Below are 13,880 nucleotides of genomic sequence, written 5' to 3'. Positions count from 1 at the left end.
GACCCAGCAGGGTGGAGGATTAAGATCTGTGGGATTCCAGAATCAGGCACATTCTTTTCTAGGCCTGTGAGGGGAAGAGAAATGGAGAGATGACAGCCTTCAGCTGAAGATTAATTCAGCCTTTAGATGTGAATTAGAGGCACACACTACTTAAGAAATTAAAAAAAAAAATAAAACAAACCAAATTATAAAACTGCACAAAAAGGATGGAGCCTTTTGTGCTGAGAGAAAATATGTGCCTGTCTTATATCTGTAATTACCAGCCCAAAGTCTGCACTGGAAAGCAAAGGAGCTGTAAATCAGCCCCACTGGTGCCTTCAGTGCCACCACTGAGGCCTCTGGAAGTTTCTCACATCCCAAGGTATAAATCCATGGATTTCAGCCCCAGCTCTGGCTGCTCAATGTGGTGATTCAGCTCTCCCTGCTCCCAGACTGATCCACAGCCACTTCCATGGATTGTTTTAGGGGAGGCAGAGGGGGCCCGGAGCTGGAATTTGATGAGCCCCAGCCCTCTGACCATGGAGAGGTTTGGTTCAGCTCTGCAGGGAGCAGGCTGGTGAGGGGGTTCGTGATCCACTTGCCAAGGCTGAGGGACTTCCCATCCTTCCTTCCAAAATAGAAAAAGGAAAATTCCTGGAGCCTCATCTATCCCTTGGCTGCTCCTAGTCTTCACCCACTTGGGAAATGTCAGTTATGGGCAAACAGGGATTAGAAAATCCACGGTGGGGAACAATTCTCCACTGGGCTGAAGTCCCCACTCTGAGAGGGATACCCTGAAAACACTCAGGGATAGCCACTAATCCGGGTTTAATTCCATATGTAGCCATTCCAGTCTCATTAGCAGCACTGCTGGAGTAGTACACCACAATTAGCCAGGAGAAAACATCCCAAAATGTTGTTCAAAAGAGCTAAAAAAGACCCAGCTCTTGAGAACACACTGCTGGAGATGCTGCAACTCAGAGAAACTCTACTGAAGCAAGAGTTTCTATGTATTTCCTGAGCTCTAAACCCCAGGCATTATTCCCTTCCCACAACACAGGAGGAATGCAGGACAAACCTGAATCACCTTGAGTGGGAGAGCACAAAAAAAAAAAAAAACCACCAAAAAAACCTCCCAGCACAGCGAGTCCTGGCAGAAAGATCCACTTGAGAATCAAGAGTGAAACCTAAAAATGTTCCAGCTCCCCATTTACGTCAGCCCTGGCTCTTTGCTGCTCTGCCATTACATAAGATTAATGCATTTCCTGGGATGAATTGTCTCACCAGCACTGCTTTAAAGCTGCCACAATTCCACACTGGGATTTTTTTCCTCCTTCTTTTTAATCTCTCCTTTTTTTTTTTTTTTTTTTTTTTGGGGGGTTGCCTGCAGAAGGAGGCAAACAGAACAGAAGAAACCTTTTTTCCAGCTCTTTCCCTGGATGCAAAAATCCAGCCCTTGGCTTCCAGGCCACCCCTCCACGTTTCTGCTGAGTCATCTGCCAAAAATCTCTGCCTGTCGAGGGAAAAGACACGAGCAGGAATGAAGCACCTGGTACTTTTGGGGGTCTAAACCATCCTGTAGGATCCATACCTGCTGCATCAACCACTGAGTCAGTGTTTCTACCACTTCAGGCAACAAATTTAAGCTGAGAACGTGGCTAAGTGAGCGATTAACGGCTGCAATGAGGTTTAAGGCTTTTTGCAAGAACCCACGCTGTAAATCCCGGCTCGGAGCCTTTGTGTTTCTCTGGTTTAGAGATTCTTTGAGCTCTGATCCCACCTGCCACGTGCAGGTCGCTGCATTCCCTGGAAAAGACCGGTTGGAAGCGTGTGGCAGGCGGGCAGGGCTGGGAACTGGCTGGGAACTGGCACTTGGTGGCACCAGAGCTCACCAAGGGAAGGGAAGGGAAGGGAAGGAAGGCACGGGTGAATCAGCAGCATTTCGCTGCTCGGGCAGGTGATGCTCAGTGGGGTCCAGAACTGTTTGTTCTGTCCCATCAGAGCCCCGAGATCTGGCTCTGCACTTCCTCTGGGAATAAATGCGCTGGCTCTGCTCCCTGCAGCCTCCTCTGGAGGCTCCACAGGACTGGGAATTCTGAATTTTCCAGGGCTCAAACTTCAGTGGACGCTTCCCAGGCGAGCAGAAGTTCCACCTGCCCTGTTCTAATTGCAGGGCTTTGCTCTTGCAACCAGTCCCTCACGGGAGCAGGAGGGTTTTATCTGAATTCCACCCATCCTGCAGGAATGCACAGGCATGAGCTGGAAACATGACTGTGTAAGGATGTGCAGGTTGCTATTAAACCAGTAAGCTAAATTAGATATATTATGGTTAAATATTACTTATTAAAAAACACCTTCGGTTTCTTAGAAGAAAGATCAAGTCGTGGGTGTAAATAGTGATCAAAACCCCTATTAAAAAAGGATGAGATTTGAAGCAGCAGACACATCTGGTGCCATTGGAATTCTTCTGAGAGCAGCACTTGATGTCTGAGCTGCAATAAATTACAAGTTGGGCTGAGAAAACGTCTCCTTTTTGTGTAAAAAAAAGCTGCAAACACTGTCTACCGAGTTCATAAGACACGAATTCCCAGGGTTTTTTCTCTCAAGGATGGTTGGTTTTCTGTGTTCTCTAGAGACTGTAAAAAGCTTTGTGTCCCTAAACCCTCACCCCCCCAGTGACTGCCCAGCCCATGCTGCAGGTGTGAAGGGTGCACAACTCCAAAATAATTTGCCTTTTAATCCTCTAAAACCTGCTTGTCAGTGCTTTTAGAAGCAGCACCTTTTATGCCCACGTGTCAAAATGAGTTTAAGGGGCTGTTGAAAATCTCCAGGAAATCCAGCAGCCCCAGTTATCTCCTCCTGGGGAGTGCCCAGCTCAGCAAGTGCTGCACAGGGTGTTTGATGAGCATGGGAAGTAATTCTGAGCTCTCTGCCTCCTTTTCCACACCCAGCAGAGCCTTTTAACTCCCCAAAGCAGAGTCAGGGAAAAGTTGCCTCTCGCTGAGGGGAGCAGGGGGTGACAGAGCTGGGGGATGTGCTGGGTGAGGCTTCTCCCCTTTCACTGCTGTCTCACATCAACCATCCCTGTCTGAGGATGAGCCCAGCCCAAATTATCCTTAAATAAAGGGGCTGACAAGGCAGGCAGAGCCTGGTTTCAGCCTCACTGCAGCAGAGACTGCAGCAAGTGGCTGGGCACACCCTGTTAAAGATGCAGCACATCCATCGTGCTGCCCTTCAGGCTCATTCCATCCCCTTGCTGCAATGCTGGCGTCAGACCCAGAGCTTAACTCTTCTCAGGGCAAACTGCCTCCAAAATGCAGGCAAAATTCACTTTTGAGGCAAGAAACTTCAGCCCTGAGTGATCAGTATTCGCTGGAGGTGCCCTCAAGACAAAGTTTTACATTTGTACATGCACACATATGTATTGAGGGGTATTTTGGTGTGTTGCTTTGCTCTGTTTGCTGCAGGGAACGGGGTTTGAAGTGGGAATCTCAGTTCCTGGATCCTGCCTGCAAACCTCCCCTCCAAGGCCAGGATGACACTGCAATTTCCCCAAGCCCACCTGGGTTATCTGGTAAACTGAGGCACGGCCTCCACACAAGTTCTCTTATGGGTTTTGGTTAAACTTCTGCTGAAAAAAGTCAGCTATTTGTAAATCCAGCTCCACATCAGTAAAGCTCAGAAGGGTGTAGGCAAAGTGGACCTTTGCAGAACTCAAGCAGAGAAAACATTTCTTGCAGGAGCACCTTGGACTTTTAATTCTGCAGCTGACCTGAATTTCTTTCCAAGACCAAAATCTGTGTCTAGATTATTGAACAAATCCATGTATCCCACACAGATATTTCCCTTGGATTGCTGTTCTTCCTTGCCACTGAGCAAAGCCCAGTGCAGGGAGCTGAGGAAAGCTGGCCAGGGTGGTTTGTAGTTCACCTATTCTGGGCTGGCTGTCACTGCTGTGCCAGAGCTGAGACACTAAATTAGAGCAGTCCCAGAGGTCAGCCCGATTTGAATTTGGGAAGAGCCAAACCAGCATTATCCTCGCTCCCCTCTGAAGGGCAGCCCAGATTCTGAGCCTGCTGAGGAACCTCTGGGACTTAATTAATGACTCTGCAGCACGGCCAGCAGGGAGGCACTGCAGAACTCACACTGCTGCCCTGCCTCCCTTAACAGCCTGAGGCTGCAGGAAAGGAGAGAGGGGCCAGACCAAATGCAGCACCCTGAAACATTCCTTCCACAGAAAATGTGCTTCCAGAGGGAAGCAGCAAAACAAGGACACCCCTGGAGTGCTGTGTCCAGTTCTGGGCCCTCAGCTCAGGAAGGACATGGAGGGGCTGGAGCAGGGCCAGAGAAGGGCAACGAGGCTGGGGAAGGGACTGGAGCACAAGTGCTGTGAGGAGAGGCTGAGGGAGCTGGGGGGGCTCAGCCTGGAGAAGAGGAGGCTCAGGGGAGACCTTCTCACTCTCTGCAACTCCCTGCCAGGAGGGGGGAGCCAGGGGGGGTTGGTCTCTTTTCCCAGGCAACCATCAGCAAGACAAGAGGGCTGGGTCTGCAGCTGTGCCAGGGGAGGGTTAGGTTGGAGATCAGGAAGAATTTCTTTGCAGAGAGGGTGCTCAGCCATTGGAATGGGCTGCCCAGGGAAGGGGGGGATTCTCCATCCCTGGAGGTTTTTAAGAAGAGACTGGATGTGGCATCAGTGCCATGGGCTGGGAACCACGGCGGGGTTGGATCAAGGGTTGGACTGGATGATCTCAGAGGTCCCTTCCAACCCAACTGATTCTGGGATTCTGTGATTCTCTGATTCTCTGATTCTCTGATTCTATGAAGGGCCCTGGGAAAGCTCAGAGAGAAGCAACACTGAGCCCTCACCCACAGGCAAGGGTGCCTTGTGGGACAAACTGGGCTTTTTTGTGCTCACATCAATGCCTGGGGCTCCCTTAGAACAGTCCAGCCTCCTGATCCTGCTCACTTTGGTGCCTGTCTGGGATTTTCCTGAGCTATGTGTTGTAGATGCCTTTCAAACTCAGCTCCTAAAGGCTCAGATTTGCAGGCCCTCAGGCATTTTATAGCCTTTTCCTTCCTTATCCTTGCTCTAAAAAGAAAACAAAATCCTCCTAAAAAAACCCCTGCCTGGCATTACATAATTCAATTTAAAATGGGAACTGCTGAGGATGAGGTCAGTGTCCTGAGGTGACTGGTACAGAAAGGATGGAGCACACGGGACAAGGGTGGAACAGAGAATTTGGTGGGGAAAGGGCGAGCTTGCACTGCAAATTAACATATAAATAAATAATCTTTTCACAAATAAGCTGCACAAAATAAAGGATCTTTCCCGCAAGGAATAAAGGACATTTAAAGAATTCTGCTCTGAGATATCACAAGGTTAGGGGATTAATTAAAGCACCACTGGTCTCAGGATGTGGAATTCCAGGCAGCACCCCTTGGATTTTGTCCTTGGAGCAACCACTCAGAGCTGGAAAATCTGTAGCTGGGGACAGAAAGATGTCAAAATAAAAATCTACATTAAAATCCACTAGGGAAAAAACAAAAAAACAACAAAAAAAGCAGGGAAGGGGCAGGGGGAGGAAAACAAGCAGGAAAGGGCAAGGGAACATTAATTCCAAAAGCCCAGAGCTGTTTGGTGCATTGACACACGATGCAGAAGGTCAGTTTGTTTGCTGTTATCTGTGTCATGTTCTGCTGTCACTGGAGGTCTCTGGACAGCTCAGACACTGCAGCCAAAAAAAAAATGATCTTGGGGAAGATAAAAGGCAAGATCTGCCCTGAATCGACCCTCACACGACACCCTGCAGCTAAAACAGAAATCAAAGGAGCAGCATTTGGCCCTGGGTGACTCAGAACCAAAAATTGAAACCCTTCAGGATGATTCTTGTGTCGTCCCCATCCTTTAAAACCCGGGATCTCTGAGCAGTTCGGGCTGAAATGTGATTTATTTATACTGGAAGGTGATGGTTCAAAGCCACTGAGACTGAGAACAAGAACATCATCAGCCTGGTGAGGGAGAGCCAAACCCTCTCCCCATCAAAAGCTCCTCTTTTCATGTCTGTGAACCCACCTGTTATTAAAAATTAAGACTCATCCCAGCTCCAGACTCGGAATTCTCTCCCAACAACGGCTTCTGTTTTGCATTTCAAAAGGAACCAATTTGTTATAAAGGGGGAAAGAGGGAACTGGAGGAAGCATCAGCTGTGGGAACAGGGTGAGGACGCTGGGGGTGGCAGAAATAAGCTGAAACTGGGGGGTTGATAAAGAGATATTTGGGGCACGAGGTTAATTCAGTGGCTGTGGGCTGGTGGGGTTGAATTAAACATGAAACTCTGAATTTTCTGAGCATTTCTGACCCTTCCACGGGAGGATGGGGGTGCACAGAGATGTCCCCACGAGAAACTGGGAGCATAAATATTCTCCTGAACTGGGGGGGAATGGTTGGAAATGCTCCCAGTAACGGATTCAGGCGGGTTTGTGTCCCTAATTAAAGGCAGGTTCCTGATTAAAAGTCCCGAGGAATGAAGGAAAGAGTCCCAGTTTCTTTGGCTGCTTTAGGATATAACAATATATTAGGGCCTGCTGTTGATAAAGATGGAATTAAACACTTGCTGGGTGAGATCACAGCACTGCAGTTGTTTTCCTATACCATTCTGTGGGATTTAAGGAGGGAAAGCAGCACCATTTAAGGGATAACTGGGAATAACACTCATGTTCTGATTACTTTTCCTTCCTGCCTTGTGCCATTTTGGGCAAAACTTCTTCCACTTGTTTCCTTGTGTTATAAATGTACAATTTCTCGGGGGGAATCTGGGCTTGTGCTTCTCCCACAGAACTTTGACAAATCCATTTATTCCCTTCCCAGCTTTTTTATATCATCTTTACATTGGAAGGAGCCTCGGGAGCGTTATTAGGATGTCAAAATATCCTGTGTGAGAATGTCAAGAAGTGACAAAAAGGGAGGCTTGTTGACAAAAACAAAATGTACAGTTTTGCCCAGCAAAGGAAAGGGAATAAATCATGGTCCTGGTGTGGTAAAGGATGCACTGAATTGCTCCTCTCCATCACAACTGCTTTCACCTGCTCCCTGCAGGGTGGGAATCAGGCCAAATAATGGGATTTAATTGCTTTTCTAGTGGATATTTAGTCCCTGTGTCCACTGGCACTGAGCAGTGAAGCAGCTTGGCTGATGGGAAACTCTTGCCTTGTGCAAAAAAAAACCAGAAGAGTCAGAAAAGCTGAAACCAATTTCTGATTTCACCTAAAAAGGGGTTTGAACAAATGCCTTCTAGCAAAGGATTGAGTGAGCAGGACAGGGGGTGGGCTGCAGGGGGACACTGGGGGATTTTTAAATCCCATTTTCGTGCCAAAGCCCAGCTTGCAGCCACATCTGCTGAGCCCACAGGAGCAGCTGCCCTTGTAATGGGATCTGCAGGGCTTCCAGCCCAGCCCATTGATCAGCTGATTCCATGGATTTATTTGTGCCTGGAGCAGCACATTTAATCAATGAACAGGGGCAAAAACATCGATGGAGGAAAGAGCAGCAATAATCCAACAGCAAAGACAACTTCTGTGCTGATCTGATTGGCCTTGGTGACTGGTTACACTGAAATGGAACCTGAAATACAACTCCAAATTACTGACTGCAAGCAATTATGATCCAGACAAGCTTCCTTCTTGGTCTTATATATTATTTCTCCCGTGGAGGAACACCAGAGTCTATTCCTAAGCCAGGAAATTGTAATGGGAGGCACTGAATAGCTCTGGAAAGCCAAGCAGGATCAGGTGGTTGGGACAAAAGTAGCCTGGACAGGACTGAACACTCCAGGGAAAAGCTCTTGAAGGAAAGAGTCTCATCAAATGTAGCTCTGCTGGTAAAAAAAATCTGAATTATCTGAAAAAAATCTGCGTCAAATGTGGATTTTATTCCCAGCTTTTGGAAGGCAAGGATTAATTAGAGGAGAGCCTGGTTAGAGCCTGGTGCTGACAACACCCAGGGTGTGGGTTCAGCCCCTCCATGAGCCACCCAGTTACCTGATGATCCTCGTGGGTCCCTTCCAACTCAGAATATCCCAGGATTCTGGGATTTAGAGGAGCCTCAGGTTGTGTTTTACTCTCTGAGTGCCAGGAGCCCGTGCAGGTGCTGTTCCTGTGCCTTTGCACCTCCAAGGACCAGCAGGAAAACTGTGCACCAGCAACATTCCCTGATATTGGGAATATTCCCTGATATTTGCCAATCGATGGCAGAATTCCTGCTGGATGCAGAGGCTCATTAAATCTGGAGTAAATTCCCAGCAGGATCCTTCTCCTCAGCCATTGTTCCTGCTGGAATCAGGCCCGTCCATCACACAGCTCTGCAGCTGCCCTCTCCCAGAGCCCAGCCCTGGATCTCCAGCAGCAGTGGATGAGGTGACCCCTTAATTCTCTTCCATCTGAGGTCACCCCAGATGGGAATCTGGGAGTGCTCATCACTCATCTCCTGGACAGGGCTGAGCTCAGCACGTGGCTGATGGTCCCTCCTGCCCTCCATTCCTCATGGGCAGATAATTTAATAGGGCTGAGCTCTATATCCTTTAATAAATGGAATTAAAAATGCTGCAGCAGCTGCACGAGGAATAGAACCTACAGGCTCTTCAGCAACCTATTTAATGGTGGGGGTTAGTTCAGGAAGGGGCATAAGCAAAGATGTGCAGAATTTGGGGCAATGGGCAAAACAACACCTGCCTGTCACTAGAAAACCATATGTAAAACCACTGATGTGTAAAAGCAGATCTAAAAACATGGAAATGCAAAACCATATCTAAGAACACTGACATTTAAAACCATATCTAAAAAGATTGAAATGTAAATCCGTGTCTAAAAACTTGGAAACGTAAAACCACATCTAAAAACATTGGAATGCCAAACAATATATAAAACATTGAAATGCAAAACAATATATAAAACATTGAAATGCAAAACAATATATAAAACATTGAAATGTAAAACAATATATAAAACATTGAAATGTAAAACAATATAAAAAGCCATTGAAATGCAAAGCCATGTCTAAAAAGCACTGAAGTGAACTTCCCTTGCCTCTGTGAGGATGTAGCTGTGCACCCAGGAGTCCCCTCTCGTTTTTGACTGGAGTCATTAGTCCTGTACCCCAAGAATGGGGTATTTTTGGGGTAAAATGGAGCTAAATTCAAGTTCCTGCTCTGCCACAGCCACGTTCAGAAAATCACTCCCAGCCATCACTGCTGCTGGTCTTAAAACTATTCCTGCCTGGATTTTCTGAGGAGAGCAGGTGAAGATTTGGTCTCACTACCCAAAACTGCTCGTTCAGGGAGTACCTGATAAAGTGGATGTGCAGTGACACCAACCTGGGGACCGAGTTCATCCCCTTGAACCACCAACACTGACACTGAAATCCCAGAGCTGTGATTTGAGATGTCCCAAAGGCAACAGGGGATGACAGGCAGGGTCACATCCACCACACCCAGCTGCCCTGGGGTGTTAATAAGTGAAGGTTCTTGACCTGCTGATGGCCAGACCCCAATTCTGCACATCAGTCCACACTTCCCTCCATCCCCAGGCCACCCCTGGAGTGCTGTGTCCAGTTCTGGGCCCTCAGCTCAGGAAGGACATGGAGGGGCTGGAGCAGGGCCAGAGAAGGGCAACGAGGCTGGGGAAGGGACTGGAGCACAAGTGCTGGGAGGAGAGGCTGAGGGAGCTGGGGGGGCTCAGCCTGGAGAAGAGGAGGCTCAGGGGAGACCTTCTCACTCTCTGCAACTCCCTGCCAGGAGGGGGGAGCCAGGGGGGGTTGGTCTCTTTTCCCAGGCAACCATCAGCAAGACAAGAGGGCTGGGTCTGCAGCTGGGCCAGGGGAGGGTTAGGTTGGAGATCAGGAAGAATTTCTTTGCAGAGAGGGTGCTCAGCCATTGGAATGGGCTGCCCAGGGAAGGGGGGGATTCTCCATCCCTGGAGGTTTTTAAGCAGAGACTGGATGTGGCATCAGTGCCATGGGCTGGGAACCACGGCGGGGTTGGATCAAGGGTTGGACTGGATGATCTCAGAGGTCCCTTCCAACCCAGCTGATTCTGGGATTCTGGGATTCAGTCAGTGATCCATCAATCCCCACGTGCCTCCTGCTGCCCATGGATAATCCCCCCATGGATAACCCAGCACTTCTCAATTCCTCCTCTGCTTTATCTCACCCCAGGATGGATCCAATTCCATGGGCTGGATCCAAATCCATGCAGGGAATCACTTTTGAGCAGCCCCTGAGTGCTGAGGGGGTTGCAGAGGTGGGAGATGAACATTTCCCAGGAGAAAGGAACCCAGGACAAATCCAGCCATGGGTTAAAAGTCCCTTAGATCAGTGGGTTAAACATCTGAGGGTGTTCAGCTGAGCACTATCAGCCTGACCAAGAGCCAGGGTGGGACTGAGCCAGACCTCAGGTAAATTTAGCATCTGCTTCCCTTCCTGGCCAGAATAATGGATTTATGATTTAAGGAAAGCAAAGCAATCTTTTTTTATGATTGAAATCACAGATTCATGTGATGGAAAGTTACCATTTCCATATTTTTGTGCCATGTTTGATCCCATAGAGTGTGAAGGTTGGGATGATAAAGGTACATCTGCTCACACAGATCCCCTGTTCTGCAGAACACAGAGAATCCTCACACCTCAAGGGAATATAAAGCTTTTTTTTAAGGCTGGACTGAGAGAGGCTGGAATGAACAGGGACTGCTCCACCTCCTGCTCACCACACAAGTGCCCTGGGCACGTTCAGGGCTTTGGGTGGGACCCACCTGCAGTTCCCCAGCCCAGTTCAGTCTGAACAGGGGATAGAATTCCAACCCACAGCCCAGACCTCAGTCTGTGTCCGTGGCTGCAGCCAGGGCTCAGATGGCAGAGCTGAATTCCAATTATCTAAGCCAATTTTGTGCCTTGTGGTGTCAGTTCCTCCTCTAACAGGCTGGGCTTGCATATCTGGTGTAATAAAGAGCTTTTATTCTGCACATAATCTTTCCAAACGTTGACAGACTGCAGGGAAGACACAGTTTGTGTTTTCCATTTGGGAAGACACTGCTCAGATTCTTAGGAAGGATCAATAATCAAATGCATCAGCATAAGGCACTGACAAAAACGCCCTCAGTTTGGCCTCACTTTGCAGTGGCCTAATTTTGGGGCAGCTCCTGAGAAGCCATTAGGTCACCATGGTCTTTATAATGGGCAAAAAAGCAAGAGGAACAATCTTTAGGAACCATTGTCAGGACCCCTTAAATGATGTCTATATATTAGACGTCATTATTTATTATTATTATTATTATATATTATTAGACATTATATTAGACATTAAATATTTAGCCAGGACAATCCAAATTTCCTTTGAAGCTGAGTGGTATTTGTGTTGCATCTCGAGATCTGTAGATTAAAAGATGCCTTGGTGCATCTTTCACCTTCCCATTTTCCTGCTGAGCATTCCCCCCAAATCTTCACATTTTGAAGAGTTTTCCTGAGCTCTCCTGCAGCAATCCCAGAGGGAAAAAGGGGTTAAAGGAATGGCTTGAACAGCAGGCAGTGGAAAGCAGCAGCACAGAGGGGTTTTATTGCTGCCTATTCCAGCAACACACACCAAAAAAAACCCCCACGTTTCCCCTGGCCCGGCCCTTCTTCCAAGAAATGTCAGCCCGATGGATAATCACTGCTGATTCAGGGCCCTGGAGGGCCCTTTTAAAGAGCAAAATTGCTGCAGCATCCTCTGGATTCATCAAACATTATTGCTGCTCTCTGGAGGAACGAGGAGATCCATTACCAAAGGAGGAATAGATTCAGCATCACCTCATGGCAGCTGCAGAGATACATTTTTATTTTAAAGCCACGCTTTTCCTTTTGATTGGGAGCCAGAAAGGGGGGGGGGGGGAGAAAAATGAGAGGGGGAGAAGGGAAAAGAGAAGCAGAAGAACGAGCTGTCTCCGAGAGTTGCACTGCGGGAGAGCCTGGGAAGTTCACAGGGAGGAGTTCACAGGCGCTGCAGGAGTGACTCAGCATCATCCTGCGGCAAAGAGGGGACACGGCAGCAGCCACCGCCCTTTTCCCCCCCTCCTTTTCCCTGTGGAAATAAGCGATTCCCGCAGGAGAGACCCTCAGCCCCCGTCCCGCGGAGAGCTGCTCTCCCTCTGCCCCAAAATCTCCCGGCGAAGAGCTGCCAATTCCTCCAGGGCCACGACTTTCCTGGGAAGCTGGAGACATTCCCAGCTGAGACAGACATTCCCAGCTGAGACATTCCCGGCTTATACATTCCCGGCTGCCCCTGCACTCCCTGGGAGCCGCAGGGATGCTCTGAACTCCCACCCTGCCCGGTTCACCTCCCACTCGCCGGGAGCAGCTGATCCCTCCTCTCCTGCACAGCCTCCCTCGATTCTCACATCCCTGATTTAATAACGGTAAAAAAAGGGGGAAAATGGGACAAATTTCCAGCCCCACACCCCCGAGGCTGCTCTGCTCCAGCAGAGACACACGGAGGGGACCAGCAGCTGGGTGTGTTGGGTCTGTCCCACCAGAGCTGCTCGGGGTGGGAGAGCAGGGCAGGACCTGACCCCTTTGGTATGTTGGGGGTGTCCCACCAGAGCTGCTCAGGGTGGGAGGGCAGGGCAGGACCTGATCCCTTCCTGCCCAGCAGAGTGGGAATTTGGGCTCTTCCCATTCCCACTGCAGAACTGGGCCCAGTTCCTGCGAGCTGGACGTGCTGGAGAGAAGCACTTAGGTGTCCACAACCTCTGCCTTGTGTGTCAGAGCTCAGCAAAGGCCATGGGGAACCAGGGGGGAGAGACCCAGGGTTGGGCCCAAGCCCACTCTTGCCTTGGTTTTCCACCTCTTCCCATCCCACCTTTCTGTCCATTCCTTATAGAACACCTTCCTCTATTCCTTATTGAACACCTTCCTCTATTCCTTATTGAACACCTTCCTCTATTCCTTATAGAACACCTTCCTCTCGAGTTTTGCTGATTTGGGAAGTAAATGGGCTTTTTTTTCTCTTCCCTCCCCTCACCAAATTTTACTTGGCCCCTCCTCTCAGAAAACTTGGGGGGGAAAAAAAAACCAGCCACCTTCTCTGGGACAAAATTGTTCTGCTCCCATGGATCTCCCAATCCTTGCTGCATCATTTTGGGGCTCCCATGGATATCCCAATCCTTTCTGCATCATTTTGGGTGGCTTGGGGGGAGTTTTGTGGAGTTTAAAGCATGAGCACCAGCTCTTGAGGGGAGTTTTGTGGAGTTTAAAGTATGAGCACCAGGTCTTGGGGGAAGTTTCGTGGAGTTTGAAGGTCAAACACCAGCTCTTGGGGTGAGGTCTGCAGGTGCTGAGGCTGCTGGCAGCCTGTTAACCCTCTGGAAGCCGGGGCACAGCAGGCATTGCTGCATGGAAAAGGGGAATGTGGCCCTTGCCAAGCCTTTCCTTGCTTGCAGCAGTTCGGCTCCCGGCCAAAGGGAGCCGTGGTAGCTCCTCCTTTCTGCGGGACTCTCCCTCTCTCCCTCCCTCCCTCCCTTCTCCTCTCCCTTCCAAGCTGGTGCAGTGTTGAACTTCTGCCAGGAACCGGACCTGCTGCAGGAGCAGCAGCTTTCCAGAGGGAGGAGGGAAGAGGCAGACGGAGTAAAATGCTTTCCCCGAGCACCTCTGACAGCACTCACTCCAACAATCCTCTCTCCATCCCCAATTCCTGCAGGGAATTCAGCCCGGGCTTCTCACCCCCGCGGTTGGAAAAAAGCAGAGGGCACTGCCAAGGGCGGATGCCAGAGGGTTTGCTCCCTCCTTTTCCACTTGCAGAAGGTCAAATCCCCTTTCCCCGGGTCCCGTTCCTCCCCGAGGGCGCCCAGAGAAACTTTGCTCCAGGTTTTCCTGCCTCTGG

This window comes from Manacus candei, unplaced genomic scaffold, assembly GCF_025592945.1.
Source record: "Manacus candei isolate 608988 ecotype Guabito, Panama unplaced genomic scaffold, ASM2559294v1 h1tg000084l, whole genome shotgun sequence".
NCBI lineage: Eukaryota > Metazoa > Chordata > Aves > Passeriformes > Pipridae > Manacus > Manacus candei.
Note: the sequence above shows the minus strand (reverse complement) of the source record.